The sequence below is a fragment of the Schistocerca americana genome, chromosome X, assembly GCF_021461395.2.
Source record: "Schistocerca americana isolate TAMUIC-IGC-003095 chromosome X, iqSchAmer2.1, whole genome shotgun sequence".
Taxonomy (NCBI): Eukaryota; Metazoa; Arthropoda; class Insecta; order Orthoptera; family Acrididae; genus Schistocerca; species Schistocerca americana.
Window position 1 is genome coordinate 533,237,762 of NC_060130.1, and position 15,420 is coordinate 533,253,181.

Genomic DNA, 15,420 nt, shown 5'->3' on the forward strand with positions numbered 1-15,420 from the left:
CCTAAAACCTTCTTGAAAACTTGGGGTACAGCGCTGCCTTGGCTCCGTCCCTGGACCTGCATGCTCTGTGACCTTTGTCAGTTTCCCAAGGATGGTACCCCTTCACTTGCTTATCGTCGGGCATTTGCTGCTCTGTGCACAAACGACGGACGCCACATTTATTTACACTGATGGCTCGAAAACATCGTTAGGTGTAGGGAGTGCCTATATTGTTGGCGACACCCCAAATCATTTTCGGCTTCCCGACCAGTGTTCGGTTTATACTGCGGAGCTTCACGCTGTTCTCCAGGCTGTCCACTACATCCGCCGCCATCTGCGGATACAGTACGTTATCTGCTCAGATTCTCTCAGCTCTCTCCTCAGTCTCCAAGCTCTTTACCCTGTGCACCCTCTGGTCCACCGGATTCAGGACTGAGTGTGCGCTTGCTCCACCTGGGGGGCGTCTCGGTGGCGTTTCTCTGGCTCTCGGGACACGTTGGTATCAGTGGAAATGAGGCGGCCGATATTGCAGCCAAGGCTGCAGTCTCTCTTCCTCGGCCAGCTATTCAATCGCTTCCCTTCGCCGATCTACGGAGCGTTCTATGTCGACGTGTTATTCATTTATGGCACACGCATTGGTCGACACTTAGCCATAATAAATTGCGGGACATCAAAGCTCTTCCTTGTGCTTGGACCTCTTCCTCCCGAACGCGTCGTCGGGAGGAGGTAATTTTATCTAGACTCCGGATAGGGCACTGTCTTTTTAGCCATCGACATCTTTTAAGCGGCGATCCTCCCCCACTCTGTCCCCACTGCTCTCAGCTGTGGACGGTAAGACACCTTTTGAGTGAGTGCCCCTATTTTAATCCGTTACGCTCCCGTCTACAGCTATCGCCTGATATATCGTAGATCTTAGCAGATGACACGCGCTCAGCCGACCGCGTTCTCAAGTTTATTAGTGCCAGTGATATGACGTCAGTCATTAGAAGCGCTTTTGGGGACAACCAACCCCTTTCTGTAGTGGATTTTTAAGCCTTCCTTCTGGTTTTAGTTTCTCCAATTTTGACTTTCGTTCCCGTTGCTGCTGGTTTTCAATTTCGGTTTTTTACTGTTTCCTAAGTCACGGACCGGGCGCTAATGACCATAGCAGTTTTGCGCCCTAAAACCAAAACAAAACAAAGACCATGGACGTCGCCCACGCAGCTTCCTTCTTTGTCCTGTCTTTCACGCTCCCTTCCCTCCGCCGCCTCCCCCACCTGGTTGGTTCCTCGGCCCTTGATTCTGATGTCTGTCTGCCGACGTCTGAAAGATTCCATTCCCCTAATGCTGTTCCATTGTTTTCCGTCGAATTTTATGGGAGTTTTGGGATGCTGTTTTTTACACTGATGGCTCTAAATCTGCTGATCGTATGGGATATGCCTCCACGTCCTCTGTTGGCATGAAAAATTATCTCCAGCCAACTGCATGTGGGGTGTTTGCTGCAGAATTCATGGCAATTTCCCAGGCCCTTACCTTCATTAAACAGTCCCCACACAACTACCTTTTGTTATATACGGACTGAATAAGTGGCCTTCTGGCTATTGACCAGTGTTTTTTCAGCCATCCCTTGGTCTCTGCCATCCATGAACATCTCGCTGATGAACATGCTGCTTGTTCTGTTGACTTCGTTCGGGTCCCTGGCCATGTGGGTATCCTAGGTAAGAAGCTTGCTGATCGTTTGGCTGGTGAAGCAGTCACCCATCCTGCTGCAGACTCACGGCTTCATATCAAATCCCACTTCTCACAATCATGGGCCAACTCCTGGGAGGCTACCTCCCTGACTAATAAACTTCGTGCAGTTAAGGCGGCACCTGTCCTGTGGCGTTCTTCCTTTCGCCTCTCCCGAAAGGACTAGACCACCCTGTGTTGTATCTGCATCGGCCATACCAGATTTTGGCGGAAGGCCCCCCCTTCTTGCTCTGCATATCATGTACGGTCTTCCCCGCACTTTACCTTTAATATTGGCAGACTATTCCTGGATGGTAAAACTGGTTCTGTTTCCTCTTTGAAAGTGGTCTTTATTTTCAGTTCTAAGGTTTTTAATCTCCCTCCAGAGTGGGGGGCAGGGTTTGGGTGTCTCCCACTGTAAGCTGTATTAGGAAATCCTTGACTCCCTCCCTGGCCAATATCCTCTTCTCTCCTTTTTACTGTTTTTATCGCTTTTTAGATTTGGTTAGTTTTTACAATACGCACTTTAACATTCTAGCAGTTGAACGCTTTTGAATAGCAGGTGGTTTTGCCTGCATGGCATCAGAGGTGGGATATTTCATGCCTCTAGCATAGCCTTTGGGTTAACAACTTGCTGACTTCCTTCATTTAGTTTTCACCATTGACAACATACTGCACTTTTACGTGTTGTAGCCTTTTACCTTTTATTGTAATGACTCTTCTGAGATGTAAATCCATCCAAATGGACCACCTTTGAAACAAGGGACTGACATTGCTGTTTGGTCCCTTAAATCCGAATCAACGAGGTCGACAGGTAGGATTTGCACATAACCATGGTACAGGCCAGGCCCAGAGAGAGGTGATCACCTGAGCTGTTACCTTCCCAAATGGCCGATTGGTCCCTCTATCAGTTCAGGAAGTGTGTTGAAGTGTGAACAATCAGCTAAGGTGGGTGCATCCCCCTCTGAAGGGGGGCTCCCCATTGGGAGGAGTGTCAACAGAGACGGTGGCAATTCTGGAGGACTTCCTTGCAATCAATCACCTTCTCAGTCTGCCTACTAATCGTAAACATAATGTGGCTAACGATTCTAGGACCCTCCCAGCTGCACCTCAGTACAGGAGGTGGTCAGGTGGCCCTATGAAATATTGCTGTCGTTGACACAGTGGCACTTTGCATTTGGCTATTGACTCTCAAGCACAACTGCTTGCATCTTCGCCCTTCAAAGGCCATCCTTGTGATGAGGCCCATGAAACAATGATTTACTGTTATTTAGACGAGGCTGCTAGATTGTCTGACAGAAGGCAGAAATCCAAACTTACCTCTGAGCAGGATGTCAGATTCAGGTGAATGAAAAAATGCCTTACCCAGTCGCTCGCAACTTAATGGCTAGTCGCAAACAGTGTTCTCCCGTCTGGCACCTGTTGTTGCGTTATTGTTAACCCTCGCTCCATGGAGGACATGGCCATGTAGACATGCGACCACAAATTCAGCTGTGAGGTTGTGAAATCGTGTCAAGGTTGCATCGCCATCCCCTCTCCAGCTGTGCAACAAACTGTCTCGCCTCAAGAGACAAAGCCACCAGCAACACAACTGGTAGGCTGGAGGGGACAGAAGAACTCCTGTGCAGCCAAACTCCACCCAATATTCCTCTAACTGGAAAGACCAGAAGTCCACCAAAGGCAAACCATCTTCTCCTTCGCCAACTCAATCCTCTTAGACTGTGTCGCCCCGTGGTACCGTAGCCTGGCCAGTCTCCGTTTCGCCAGTGCACACTGCCAACCGTTTCCAGCATTGGAGTCCATGGACCAACTGCACAAGCAAGCCGATTCTTGTGGACTCCATGGAGCAGGATCCTCCTGCTTTTGTGCCCTGTTGTAGTGACTCTACACTGGCTGTCACTCGGCAGCCGGCAAGTTGACACCTCTACATTTAATCATGACTATTCTCCAATGGAACGTTTGCGGCCTTTGGTCCCACAAAGGATGCACAGCTGCTTCTAGCATCGCAGCATACCTTTGTACTCTGCCTTCAGGAAACTAAACTGTGTCCTCAGGACCACTTTGAGCTTTCACATTACTTAGCTAGTCGTTCTGACTTCCCCTGAGCTCGGCATTCCATCTCATGGGGGCGTCAAGCTGCTGATAAAGGATGACACTCATAGTCAACCCATCTCTGACTACCCATCTTCAAGCTGTTGCAGTTCTCCTTTTCCTTCCCCACCTGACTTCCTCCTTTACCATTTGTCCCTCTGTCATTGTCACCAGAGCAGACTTCCTTCAGCTTATTGGGCAGCTACCTACCCATATTTCCTACTTGGTGACTTCAATGCACATGACCCCCTTTGGGGTTCTCTCAGGATCCGTCAGAGGCGCCCTCTTGGCTGACCTTCTTAACCAACTTAACCTCTTCTGCCTTAACACTGGAGCACCCACTTAGCTTTTGGACTCCTCACACAATTACATTTGGACCTATCTTCCTGCACTTCACTGCACAGCCTGCCCATCTTCAGTGGTCCATTCTTTGACACCTACTTGAGCGACCATTTCCCATGTGCTATCCGTTTGCTGACTCCTACCCTGTGCACACCCACATGACAACCAAGGCTCACTGGCAGCTTTACTCCTCCCTGGCGATCTTAGAAGAAAGATTCCCCAGTTGTGATGACCAGGTGGAATATCTCTCAAACGTTATCCTTACTGCTGCAGAACCTTCCATTACTCGCATTTCCTCCCCCAGGGGGTCCACAACCCTTTCGTGGATACGTGCGTGGCGAGCACAGGGCCCTGAGCTATTGCAGCCTTCTTTCTCTCCAGGGCTGCATTTCCTTCCCCTTCCCCTCCTTGCTCCTTTCCCGTCCCCCTCTCCTCTCCCTCTCTTGGTGCCCTTGCTTATGTTGGCCCCCGCTATCCTCCTGGTTCTGTTGGTTTTACAATTCTGCTTTGTTGCGTAATCATCTCCTCCTATTGGCATTCCTTGGTCCCCCTCTGGGGTTTGACCTCTATTACAAAATTTCTCCTCCGTAGTGTGAGCCATTTGGAGAATAGCACCTTACCTAGTGTCTCCGACGTGCGCCCTCCTAGTACATTCATCCTCTTCTTTCACGTTGTTGTCTGATGCTAGGGTGCATAGCCAGCACGGTAGCCAGCCTGTGTGGTGGGGTCGCTATGTACCCTTTTGGTTGAGCCCCCTGAACACACAGGGATCACACTTCTGATACCTGAGCTGTGACCACTTCATGCATGCCTTGGAGTGGTTGCTCGTCATCCTGGAGCATCAGAACTCTCGGCAATGGCCGCCGTGCCAGACAGCCTTGCCGTGGCTGGGTGGCGCCCATGAGGAGAGCCCCTGATCGGAGTGGGTGGTATCAGGGCGGACGCTATGCACATGAATCGCATATGGGTCCAGAACTCTGGCCGTTCTTCTGCAGCCATCTCTCTGCATGGAACTGATTCCTCAAGTGCTGCTTCTCTTGCCCCCCTTCGGCCTTCCCTTCCATGGCTACCCCCCGGGAAGAGGGTCAGGCCCGTCAGCTAGGGGCAAAACCTTTCCTCTGTTATCTGGTTTGCACCAGGACTGATGGGGATTGTTTCACCAATAGCAAACCTTTATTCTTTGTGGTAAACATTGAAGACAAGTTTGGCGAAGCGGACTCCCTGAGCAAGATGCGGTCGGGTTCATTGCTGATCAGAACTGCTTCAGCTGCCCAATCTGCAGCCCTTCGTGCCTGTACCTATCTTGGCACAATTCCTGTGTCCATTACCCCCTACCAGTCTCTAAATATGGTACAAGGTGTGATTTTTCACAGGGACCTCATCCTTCAAACTGATGAGGAACTTCGGGGTGTTCACTTTGTTCGGCATGTCCAGAAGGGTCCTAAAGACAATCGCATTGATATTGGTGCCTTCATCCTGGCCTTTGAAGGGGATACCCTCCCTGAGAAAGTTAAGATTATGGTTTATCAATGTGATGTGAAGCCGTACATCCCACCTCCTATGAGGTGTGGTGTTTAAAGTGCTTGCGTTTTGGCCACATGTCTTGCCGCTGTTCCCAGGCCCCTCTCTGTGGTGACTGTGGATGTCCACTCCATGAGGGGAATCCCTGTGTTCCTCCTCCTGCTTGTGTAAATTGTCATGGTAGTCATTCTCCACGTCCACCAGATTGCCCAGTATATAAGAAGGAAAAGAAGATACAGGAGTATGTCACTCGATCGTTTAACCTACACAGAGGCCCATAAGAAATATACACGACTTCACCCTGTGTACACGACATCTAGTTACGCCTTGGTTACATCTTCACCCCTTCCCCCCCTTTCCTTACCCCCATCCTGGACCCTTCTCCTCCCCCCTCCCCTGCGGCTCCCACACCTTCTCCTCTGGGCGCTGCTCCCCCTCCCCAGCCAGAGAAGTGTCCCACTCCTTCGGCGTCTGCCAGTCAAGGGCGCCTCTCGCGGGATGCCACTTCCCGGCACCTTCCAGGCCAAAGGTCTACTGCCGCGCAACGACCGCGAGAGCCGCGCTCTGTCGGCCCCCAGGTCGCCCGGTCTCTCTCTGTTCCTGATCTTCCTGCAGCTGGCTCCTTTATGCCACACAGCCCTCCTCAATCTCAGCCTGAAAAGAAGAAGAAACATCAGTCCCGGGACAAAGAGCTTCTGGTTTCACTGGAGGTCCCTTCCCCGACTTCACAACCGGATTCTGACCTGTCGTTCATGGATGTCGCCCCCTCCTTGTCGGTGACGGGTGGGGACCCGGCGGTATGACTGGATTTAGCGTGTTCAGCCCCCATTTAAATCATAGTTCTGTGGTTCTCCAATGGACTGGTAATGGGTACTATCGTCACCTTTCGAAATTGAAATCCCTTCTTTCGTCCTACTCTGCAGCTTGTGTGGTTCTCCAGGAATCTCATTTTACTGATGCTCACTCACCGACCCTCCGTGGGCTCCGTGTATTCTGTCGAAATTGGGTCGGACCCCGGTGTGCTTCTGGTGGCGTTTGTACGTTGGTCCATACAGACATTGCTGGCACGTGGATTCCTCTTCAAACTACATTGGAAGTGGTTGCTGTTAGGGTCCACTTGGACTCTGAGGTCACAGTTTGCAATCTTTATCTCCCTCCTGACAGGACTCTTACACCTGGTGCCTTAACTGCCCTTCTTCAGCAACTTCCTCCTCCTTGGGGATTTTAATGCTGATCATCCCTTGTGGGGCAGTGCATTTCCATCTAGACGAGGTCTTCTTACAGACAAGTTTATTGCAGACCATGACTTGTGCATTCTTAATGATGGCTCCCCTACTCTTTTGTGCCGGTCATCGTACCTTTTCTGCCATTGATCTTTCTTTCTTCTCCCTTCATTACACTGGTCGCCATATGACGACCATTGTGATAGTGACCATTTCCCGTTAATTATCTCGCTCCCTTCCCGCTCCCTGGTGGACAGGTTACCTTGTTGGTCTTTCCAACGTGCCGATTGGCCTCTATACACTGCACAGGTCGTGTTTTCTCCCCCCCTGTCGGGTTGTATTGATGACGTCCTACGTGACGTGTCTGACGCGATTGTTCGCACTGCTAGCCTTGCTGTCCCGCGCTCATCTGGGCCATTTCGTCGCCGGCAAGTCCCATGTTGTATGGCCATTGCCATTGCCATCTGTGATTGCCGTCAAGCTTTGCAACACCTTAAGAGGCACCCATCTGTAGCCAGCCTTACTACCTTTAAACGCCTCTGCACTAAAGCCCTTTATTTAATCAGACAGAGCAAGTGGATTTGTTGGGAACGATTAGTTTCTTCCCTTGGTTCTACTGTCCCTCTGTCATGGGTATGGGCTACACTTCGCTCTCTGAGGTTGCCATCGGCTGTCCACCCTCCCAGGCCTTCACCTCCCAGATGGCCTTTGTATGGACCCATTAGTTCTTGCAGAACATCTAGCGACCCATTTTGCAGTGGCATCAGCGTCAGCCTCCTATCCAGCTGCTTTCCTTCATCAAAAACAGCGGGCTGAAGCTTCTGCCTTATGTTTCACCCCTTGTGAGTCAGAATCTTACAACGAACCTTTCACTGAATGGGACTTTCTTTCTGCTCTATCTTCTTCTCATGATACGGCCCCTGGCCCAGATTCCATTCATAACCAACTGCTTCAACATCTCAGTGCTCCACAATGGCAACATCATCTTCGGGCGTTTAACCGTTTCTGGCTCCAGGTTGACTTCCCTTCTCAGTGGAGGGATAGCATTGTGGTTCTTGTCCTTGAGCCTGGTAAGAACCCCCTATCTGTTGACAGCTATCGGCCAATTAGTTTGACCAATGTTGTTTGTAAGTTACTTGAACGGATGGTAGCCTGTCGGCTCAATTGGGTCCTCGAATCTCGGGATCTATTGTCCCCTTACCAGTGTGGCTTTCGAGAGGGACGGTCTCCAATCGATCATTGACTTCGCTTGGAATCCGCAGTTTGGCAGGCTTTTTCCCAGGGCTGCCATTTGGTTGCAGTGTTTTTTGACCTTCCCAAGGCCTATGACACGGCCTGACGCCATCACATCTTACTTACCCTTTAGCAGTGGGGTCTTCGGGGCCCACTCCCGATTTTTATCTGCCAGTTCCTGTTCCATCGGTCATTCAGAGTTCGAGTTGGTACTGTTTTTAGTTCTCCACAGACCCAGGAGACGGGCATCCCACAGGGTTCTGTCATGAGTGTCCTTTTCCTCATTGCTATCGATGGTCTTGGGGCCTCTGTCGGTCCCCTGGTCGCCCCTGCCCTGTATGTGGATGATTTCTGCATTTGGGTTAGTTCCTCCTCGATGACATCAGCAGAACGGCTGCTCCATGGAGCTATACGGCATGCCTCTGCATGGACTTCTCACACAGGTTTCAATTCTCTCCTTCAAAATCGCGGGTGGTCCACTTGTCGCCGTACTACGATCCACCCTGATCCAGAGCTCTCTCGATGCACGACGATTGCCTGGGGTCCCACAGTTTCGTTTCCTGGGTCTTCTTTTCGACAACAAGCTCACTTGGCTGCCCCATATCAGACTCCTGAAGGTAGGATGTTTACATAAACTCAATGTCCTTCGCTTCCTTGCCCACTCCTCTTGGGGTGTGGACCGTTCCCTCCTTCTCTGTCATTATCGTGCTCTAGTTCTGTCTCGCTTGGACTATGGTTGTCAAGTTTATGGTTCAGCTGCTCCTTCCACGCTGCACGTGCTGGATCCAGTCCACCATCGTGGTATCCGTTTGGCCACCGGTGCCTTCCCTACTAGCCCTGTTGATAGTCTCCTGGTTGAAGCTGGGATCCCCCCCCCCCTTTCTGTTCGGCGGTCCCAGCTTCTGGTGTCTTATGCCCTTACTATCCGTTATTCTCCCGCTCATCCTTCCTATTCTATCCTATTCCCAGACCATGGACGTCGCCCGCCTGACTCCCGCCCTCGGGCGGGTTTACCGGTTGGGCTGCGCCTTGCGTCTCTTACCCGTGATTTTCGGCTTCCTTCTTTGTCCTGTCTTCCTCGCTCCCTCCCCTCCACCCCTCCTTGGTTAGTTCCTCGGCCTCGAATTCGGATGGATCTCCGCCGCGGTCCGAAAGATTCCATCCCCCCGGTGGTGTTCCGTTCCTTTATCCGCCAAATTTTATGGGAGTTTCGGGATGCTGTTGTTTTTTACACTGATGGCTCTAAATCTGCTGATCGTGTTGGGTATGCCTTCACGTCCTCTGTTGGAACGGAAAGTCATCTGCTGCCACCTACATGTGGGGTATTTACTGCTTAATTGATGGCAATTCCCCAGGCCCTTACCTTTATTAAACAGTCCCAACACAACCGCGTTTTGTTACGCACGGACTCGGAGTGGCCTTCTTGCTATTGACTGGTGTTTTTCGCGCCATCCCTTGGTCTCTGCCATCCATGACCATCTCGCTGATATTCACCGTACTGCTTGTTCCATTGACTTCCTTTGGGTCCCTGGCCGTGTGGGTATCCCGGGTAATGAGCTCACTGATCGTTTGGCTGGGGGAGCAGTTACTTACCCCCGTTTTCTGTAACCCCTCCTGCAGCGGATTTACGGCTTCACATCAAATCCCCACTTCGCACAGTCATGGGCCAATTCTTGGGAGGCTACTCCCCTGTCTAATAAACTTCGTGCAATTAAGGTGACACCAGGCCCATGGCATTCTTCCTTTCACATCTCCCAAAAGGACTCGACCACACTGTGTCGTCTCCGCATTGGCCATACTCGGTTGACCCATGGTTTTCTTTTGCGTCGTGAGCCACCCCCACTATGTGGTTGTGGAGCCTTCCAGTCGGTAGCCCACATTTTGGTTGAATGCCCCCTTCTTTTGGCTCTGCGTGCTAAGTACAGGCTCCCCCACACTTTACCTTTGATGTTGGCTGACGATTCCCGGATGGTCTCTCTGGTTCTCGGTTTCGTCCGGGAAAGTGGTTTTTATTCTCAGTTTTAAGGTTTTTAATCTCTCTCTGGTGTTGGGGCAGGGCGATGAGTGTTTAGGTGTCTCCCACTGTAAGCAGTGTTTGGAGATTCCTGATTCACCTCCCTGACCGAAATCCTCTTTTCTTTTCCTTTTACTCCGTTTTTACCCTTTTTTTCTTTTAATGCTTGGTTAGTCTTTCTATTCCCATACGGGCTTTCTACATTGTAGCAGTTGTACCTTTTAAGTCACAGGTGGTCTTGCCTATGCTGTTTCAGCATAGTGTTGGGTTCGTTCTCTTGCCAACTTCCCTCATTTTGTTTTTTACCAATGACAACATGACTGCCTTTTTTACGTGTTTTCCCTTTTTCCGTTTTATTGTTCTGACTTTACTGAGTTGTCCCATTAGCGGAATGGCGCATATTTGAAACAAGGGACTGATGACCTTGCTGTTTGGTCCCTTAAACCTCAAACAACAAAATTCTTAGGTCCTACATTTTACAGGAGACTTTGCTGGTCTCCACATGTCTTACTTGGCTGCTCGTTGTACCTGTTCCCTAAATGTCAGTGTTCTCAGCGGTACGTTATGGGGAGCAGATCGAATGGTCCTGCTTCGCTTATATCGTTCCATTGTCTGATCAAAGCTGGATTATGGGAGCTTTGTCTAGTCTTCTGCTCGGCCGTCCATCTTACGCAGTCTACTCTATCCACCATCGCGAGGGTTATGTCTGGCGACTGGAGCATTCTACACCAGCCATGTTGAGTATGTATGCCGAAGCTGCCGAATTACTGCCAATCTACCGGCGCGGTATGTTGCTTTGTCGGTACGCCTGTCGACTGAAGTCATTGCCCGACCATCTGTCATATTTCTCCTTCTTTGACGACTCTCGCGACCGCCAATACGGGCTGTATGTCTCTGCCCTGTTACCTCCTGGAGTTAGCTTTCGTCGCCTGCTTCAGCAACTTGATTTTACCCTCCCTACCACTTTTCGAGTGGGTGAGAGCCAAACGCCACCTTGGCTCCAGGTTCAGGTTCGCGTTCGCCTTGAACTCATCTCGCTCCCAAAGGAGAGGACCACGGATTAGTTATACCACTAGAGGTTTGTCGAACTTCCTTCGAGGCTCGCTAATTGATTTATTTACACATATGGCTCAGACTGTTGCTGGCGTCGGATGTGCCTTTGTTGTTGGGGATGATACCTTTCAATACCGGCTCCTTCACCAGTGTTCAAGCTTTACAGCTGAGCTTTCTGCTCTCTATCAGGCTGTTCACTATATCCGCCGCCATCGACGTTCTCCCTATGCCATCTGCTCTGATTCTTTCAGCGCCATTCAGTCTCCATGACCCATATTCGGACCACCCTCTCGTGCAACGAATTCAACAGCCCCTTCAGTCGTTAGCTGCTACCGGCGCTCGTGTGTGTGTGTGTGTGTGTGTGTGTGTGTGTGTGTGTGTGTGTGTGTGTGTGTGTGTGTGTGTGTGTTCCTAGCCACGTTGGGCGTGAATACGAACGAAGCTGTTGATGCTGCGGCCAAGGCTCATGTCGTCCTGCCTTGGACAGCTTCCTTTTGTGTCCCATCAACTGATGTTAGTGGGGTTCTTTGTTGGCACGTTTCATCATTGTGGCACGAGGCTTGGTCCTCTCCATGAAAATAAGCTTAGGGCCATCAAACCGATCCAAACAGCTTGGACGACCTCCTCACTCGCTTCCTGGCGAGAGGTGGTCATTTTGGCCAGGTTGCAGATTGGGCATAGCCGATTTAGCCACCGTTACCTGTTGTCCGGTGACCACGCCCTGCAGTGCCCCAGTGGTCATCCATTGATGGTGCGCCATATTTTATTGTCCTGTCCCCATTTTATTGACTCGTGTTGTCCTGTCTCTGCCGTCTACCTTACAGGAACTTTTAGCTGATGACGCTCGAGCAGCTGCTCGTATCCTTAGTTTTAGTACATGGACGGACTTCTCCCAAAGATCTTTTATCTGTGTCTTCGTAAGTACTTTCTGGCGTTGCCCCTTGCGTTGTTCTACGCTATTAGTGCATTAACGTTTGTGACTGGGCGCTAATGACCTTAGTAGTTGAGCACCCTATACCACAAAAAATATTGGATAGAGACTGCTCAGGCAATAAATCGGTGGCAGCAGGTGACTCTTGCTGCGTAAGCTACCTCATTGAGTGTTCCATGCCTTAGCAGTCTCACAATGTGATCCTCCATTGCAATTGGGGCGGTTTTTTTCCACCGCCTGGCTGAGCTGCGGCAACTGTTAAGCTTTATACCTGCTATATGCATTGCCCTCCAGGAAACCTGGTTCCCAGCTGTGTGAACCCTGCCCTCCGCAGCTAAGAGATATTACAGGAACTGTAGCGACTGTAATAGTGTCAGGTGGAGTTTGCGTTAGTCCTAAACTTTGTCTGTAGTGAACATGTGCCCATTCAAACCCATTTTGAAGCAGTGGCTGTCAGAATAAGCTCGACACAGGAAATAACCGTCTGCAATATACGCTCCTGGAAATTGAAATAAGAAAACCGTGAATTCATTGTCCCAGGAAGGGGAAACTTTGACACATTCCTGGGGTCAGATACATCACATGATCACACTGACAGAACCACAAGCACATAGACACAGGCAACAGAGCATGCACAATGTCGGCACTAGTACAGTGTATATCCACCTTTCGCAGCAATGCAGGCTGCTATTCTCCCATGGAGACGATCGTAGAGATGCTGGATGTAGTCCTGTGGAACGGCTTGCCATGCCATTTCCACCTGGCGCCTCAGTTGGACCAGCGTTCGTGCTGGACGTGCAGACCGCGTGAGACGACGCTTCATCCAGTCCCAAACATGCTCAGGGGGGGACAGTTCCGGAGATCTTGCTGGCCAGGGTAGTTGACTTACACCTTCTAGAGCACGTTGGGTGGCACGGGATACATGCGGACTTGAATTGTCCTGTTGGAACAGCAAGTTCCCTTGCCGGTCTAGGAATGGTAGAACGATGGGTTCGATGACGGTTTGGATGTACCGTGCACTATTCAGTGTCTCCTCGACGATCACCAGTGGTGTACGGCCAGTGTAGGAGATCGCTCCCCACACCATGATGCCGGGTGTTGGCCCTGTGTGCCTCGGTCGTATGCAGTCCTGATTGTGGCGCTCACCTGCACGGCGCCAAACACGCATACGACCATCATTGGCACCAAGGCAGAAGCGACTCTCATCGCTGAAGACGACACGTCTCCATTCGTCCCTCCATTCACGCCTGTCGCGACACCACTGGAGGCGGGCTGCACGATGTTGGGGCGTGAGCGGAAGACGGCCTAACGGTGTGCGGGACCGTAGCCCAGCTTCATGGAGACGGTTGCGAATGGTCCTCGTCGATACCCCAGGAGCAACAGTGTCCCTAATTTGCTGGAAAGTGGCGGTGCGGTCCCCTACGGCACTGCATAGGATCCTACGGTCTTGGCGTGCATCCGTGCGTCGCTGCGGTCCGGTCCCAGGTCGACGGGCACGTGCACCTTCCGCCGACCACTGGCGACAACATCGATGTACTGTGGAGACCTCACGCCCCACGTGTTGAGCAATTCGGCGGTACGTCCACCCGGCCTCCCGCATGCCCACTATACGCCCTCGCTCAAAGTCCGTCAACTGCACATACGGTTCATGTCCACGCTGTCGCGGCATGCTACCAGTGTTAAAGACTGCGATGGAGCTCCGTATGCCATGGCAAACTGGCTGACAGTGACGGCGGCGGTGCACAAATGCTGCGCAGCTAGCGCCATTCGACGGCCAACGCCGCGGTTCCTGGTGTGTCCGCTGTGCCGTGCGTGTGATCATTGCTTGTACAGCCCTCTCGCAGTGTCCGGAGCAAGTATGGTGGGTGTGACACACCGGTGTCAATGTGTTCTTTTTTTCCGTTTCCAGGAGTGTATATCTTCATCCAGATGGTGCAGTACTCCTGAATGTATTAGCTGCACTGATCGATAAAATCTCCCAGCATTAGGAAAGGTTTAGGCAGTTTAATGCCCATAACCCCTTGTGGGGTGGTACCATGCTTACTGGCTAAGGCAGAGCTGTCGAAACTTTACTGGGGGCGTGGCACTATCCCGCCATCTTGAATATCGGTATTTTGGGCCAGAAAACGTCTAGTGGTTGGGTGACGTCACGGCTGCAGTTTTGGGTGGCGCCACCCATTGGTTGTCCCAATATTACTGAGGACGCTCAGACTGACTGGTGTCAGGTATACCTTCATTGGCACAGACGATTTTCGGTATTGGCTCCTGGAAAAATGCTCAGTATTTACATGGGGCTCTTTGCTGTGTCAGGCCACGCAGTTCATTTGATGACACAGGCTTTCCAGTTATTTGCTCCAACACTCGGCCCTTCAGAGCCTCTGTGCTGCACACAATCAATCCCTTAATGTAACATGTCCAAGAAAGCTTGCACTTGTTTACTCTTGATGTTTGTAGGTCCCTGCTCACTTCAATCAGATGGCAAACAAAGCTGCTGATGCTACTGCCAAGGCTGCAGTCCTATCTTGGCCTACTGGTTCCTCTATTCCTTCTAGTCTGTGTGTTGCCGTCTTCAGCAGGTGGTGTCACTCCATCACCAGTGGTCTTCCCTTCACAGGGGCAAGCTCTGAGCAATTAAACCTCTCCCAGTGGCTTGGCTGACCACCTCTCAGCTCTCATGCTTCCTAAACATTTTAGCTAGGTTGCATATTGGCCACTGTCGTTTTAGCCATCGCAATTTGTGATCCCCACAATTGTGTGCTCATCGTCATCAACCTTTGACAGTTCAGTGTACTGATTGAATGCCCTTTTTTAACCACTTGAGTTGTAATTTGTTTGCTGTCTGAATTATTGGCCGTTTTATTGAACGACGCATGGTCTGTTGACTGCGTTTTACTTTTTATGCGACATACAGCAGTTTTTGCGCCCTAGAAGTCTTTTTTGGCCCTCCAAATCTCGCTGGGATTCCAGAGAACGAACAGGCTGTCTTTGCCGTGTTTGCTACCATCACGCCGATTTTTGGAAAAGGGTATACTGGAATTGGACATTCAATCGACTCTTTCTTAGAGGCTTGTAAAGCAAAATTGGTATACCCTGGTTTCTCTTAATAATAAAAGCACTAAAAGGAACCTGACAATGTGCATGCAACAAAGTTGAGTAGACTTCACATAGGCAACAATTGGCAGAGACATTGCCACATACGTTGTCAGGATCTACCCCACTGTTGCTGTGGTGCTCATCTGATGGTTGCCTGTACCCCATCAGATGGCCCTATTTTGCCCACCTTATGGCAAAACCTTAAACTTGACACATTGTTTTGTGCTAGTGGA

The 15,420-nt window shown here is 50.8% G+C and overlaps 1 protein-coding gene across 1 annotated transcript in view; it reads left to right on the plus strand.

Moving 5' to 3' along the window:
- The window catches only part of LOC124556131 (aquaporin AQPAe.a-like), an 86,834-nt gene that overhangs the window by 39,986 nt on the left and 31,428 nt on the right, over positions 1-15,420 (plus strand). The window lies entirely within an intron of this gene.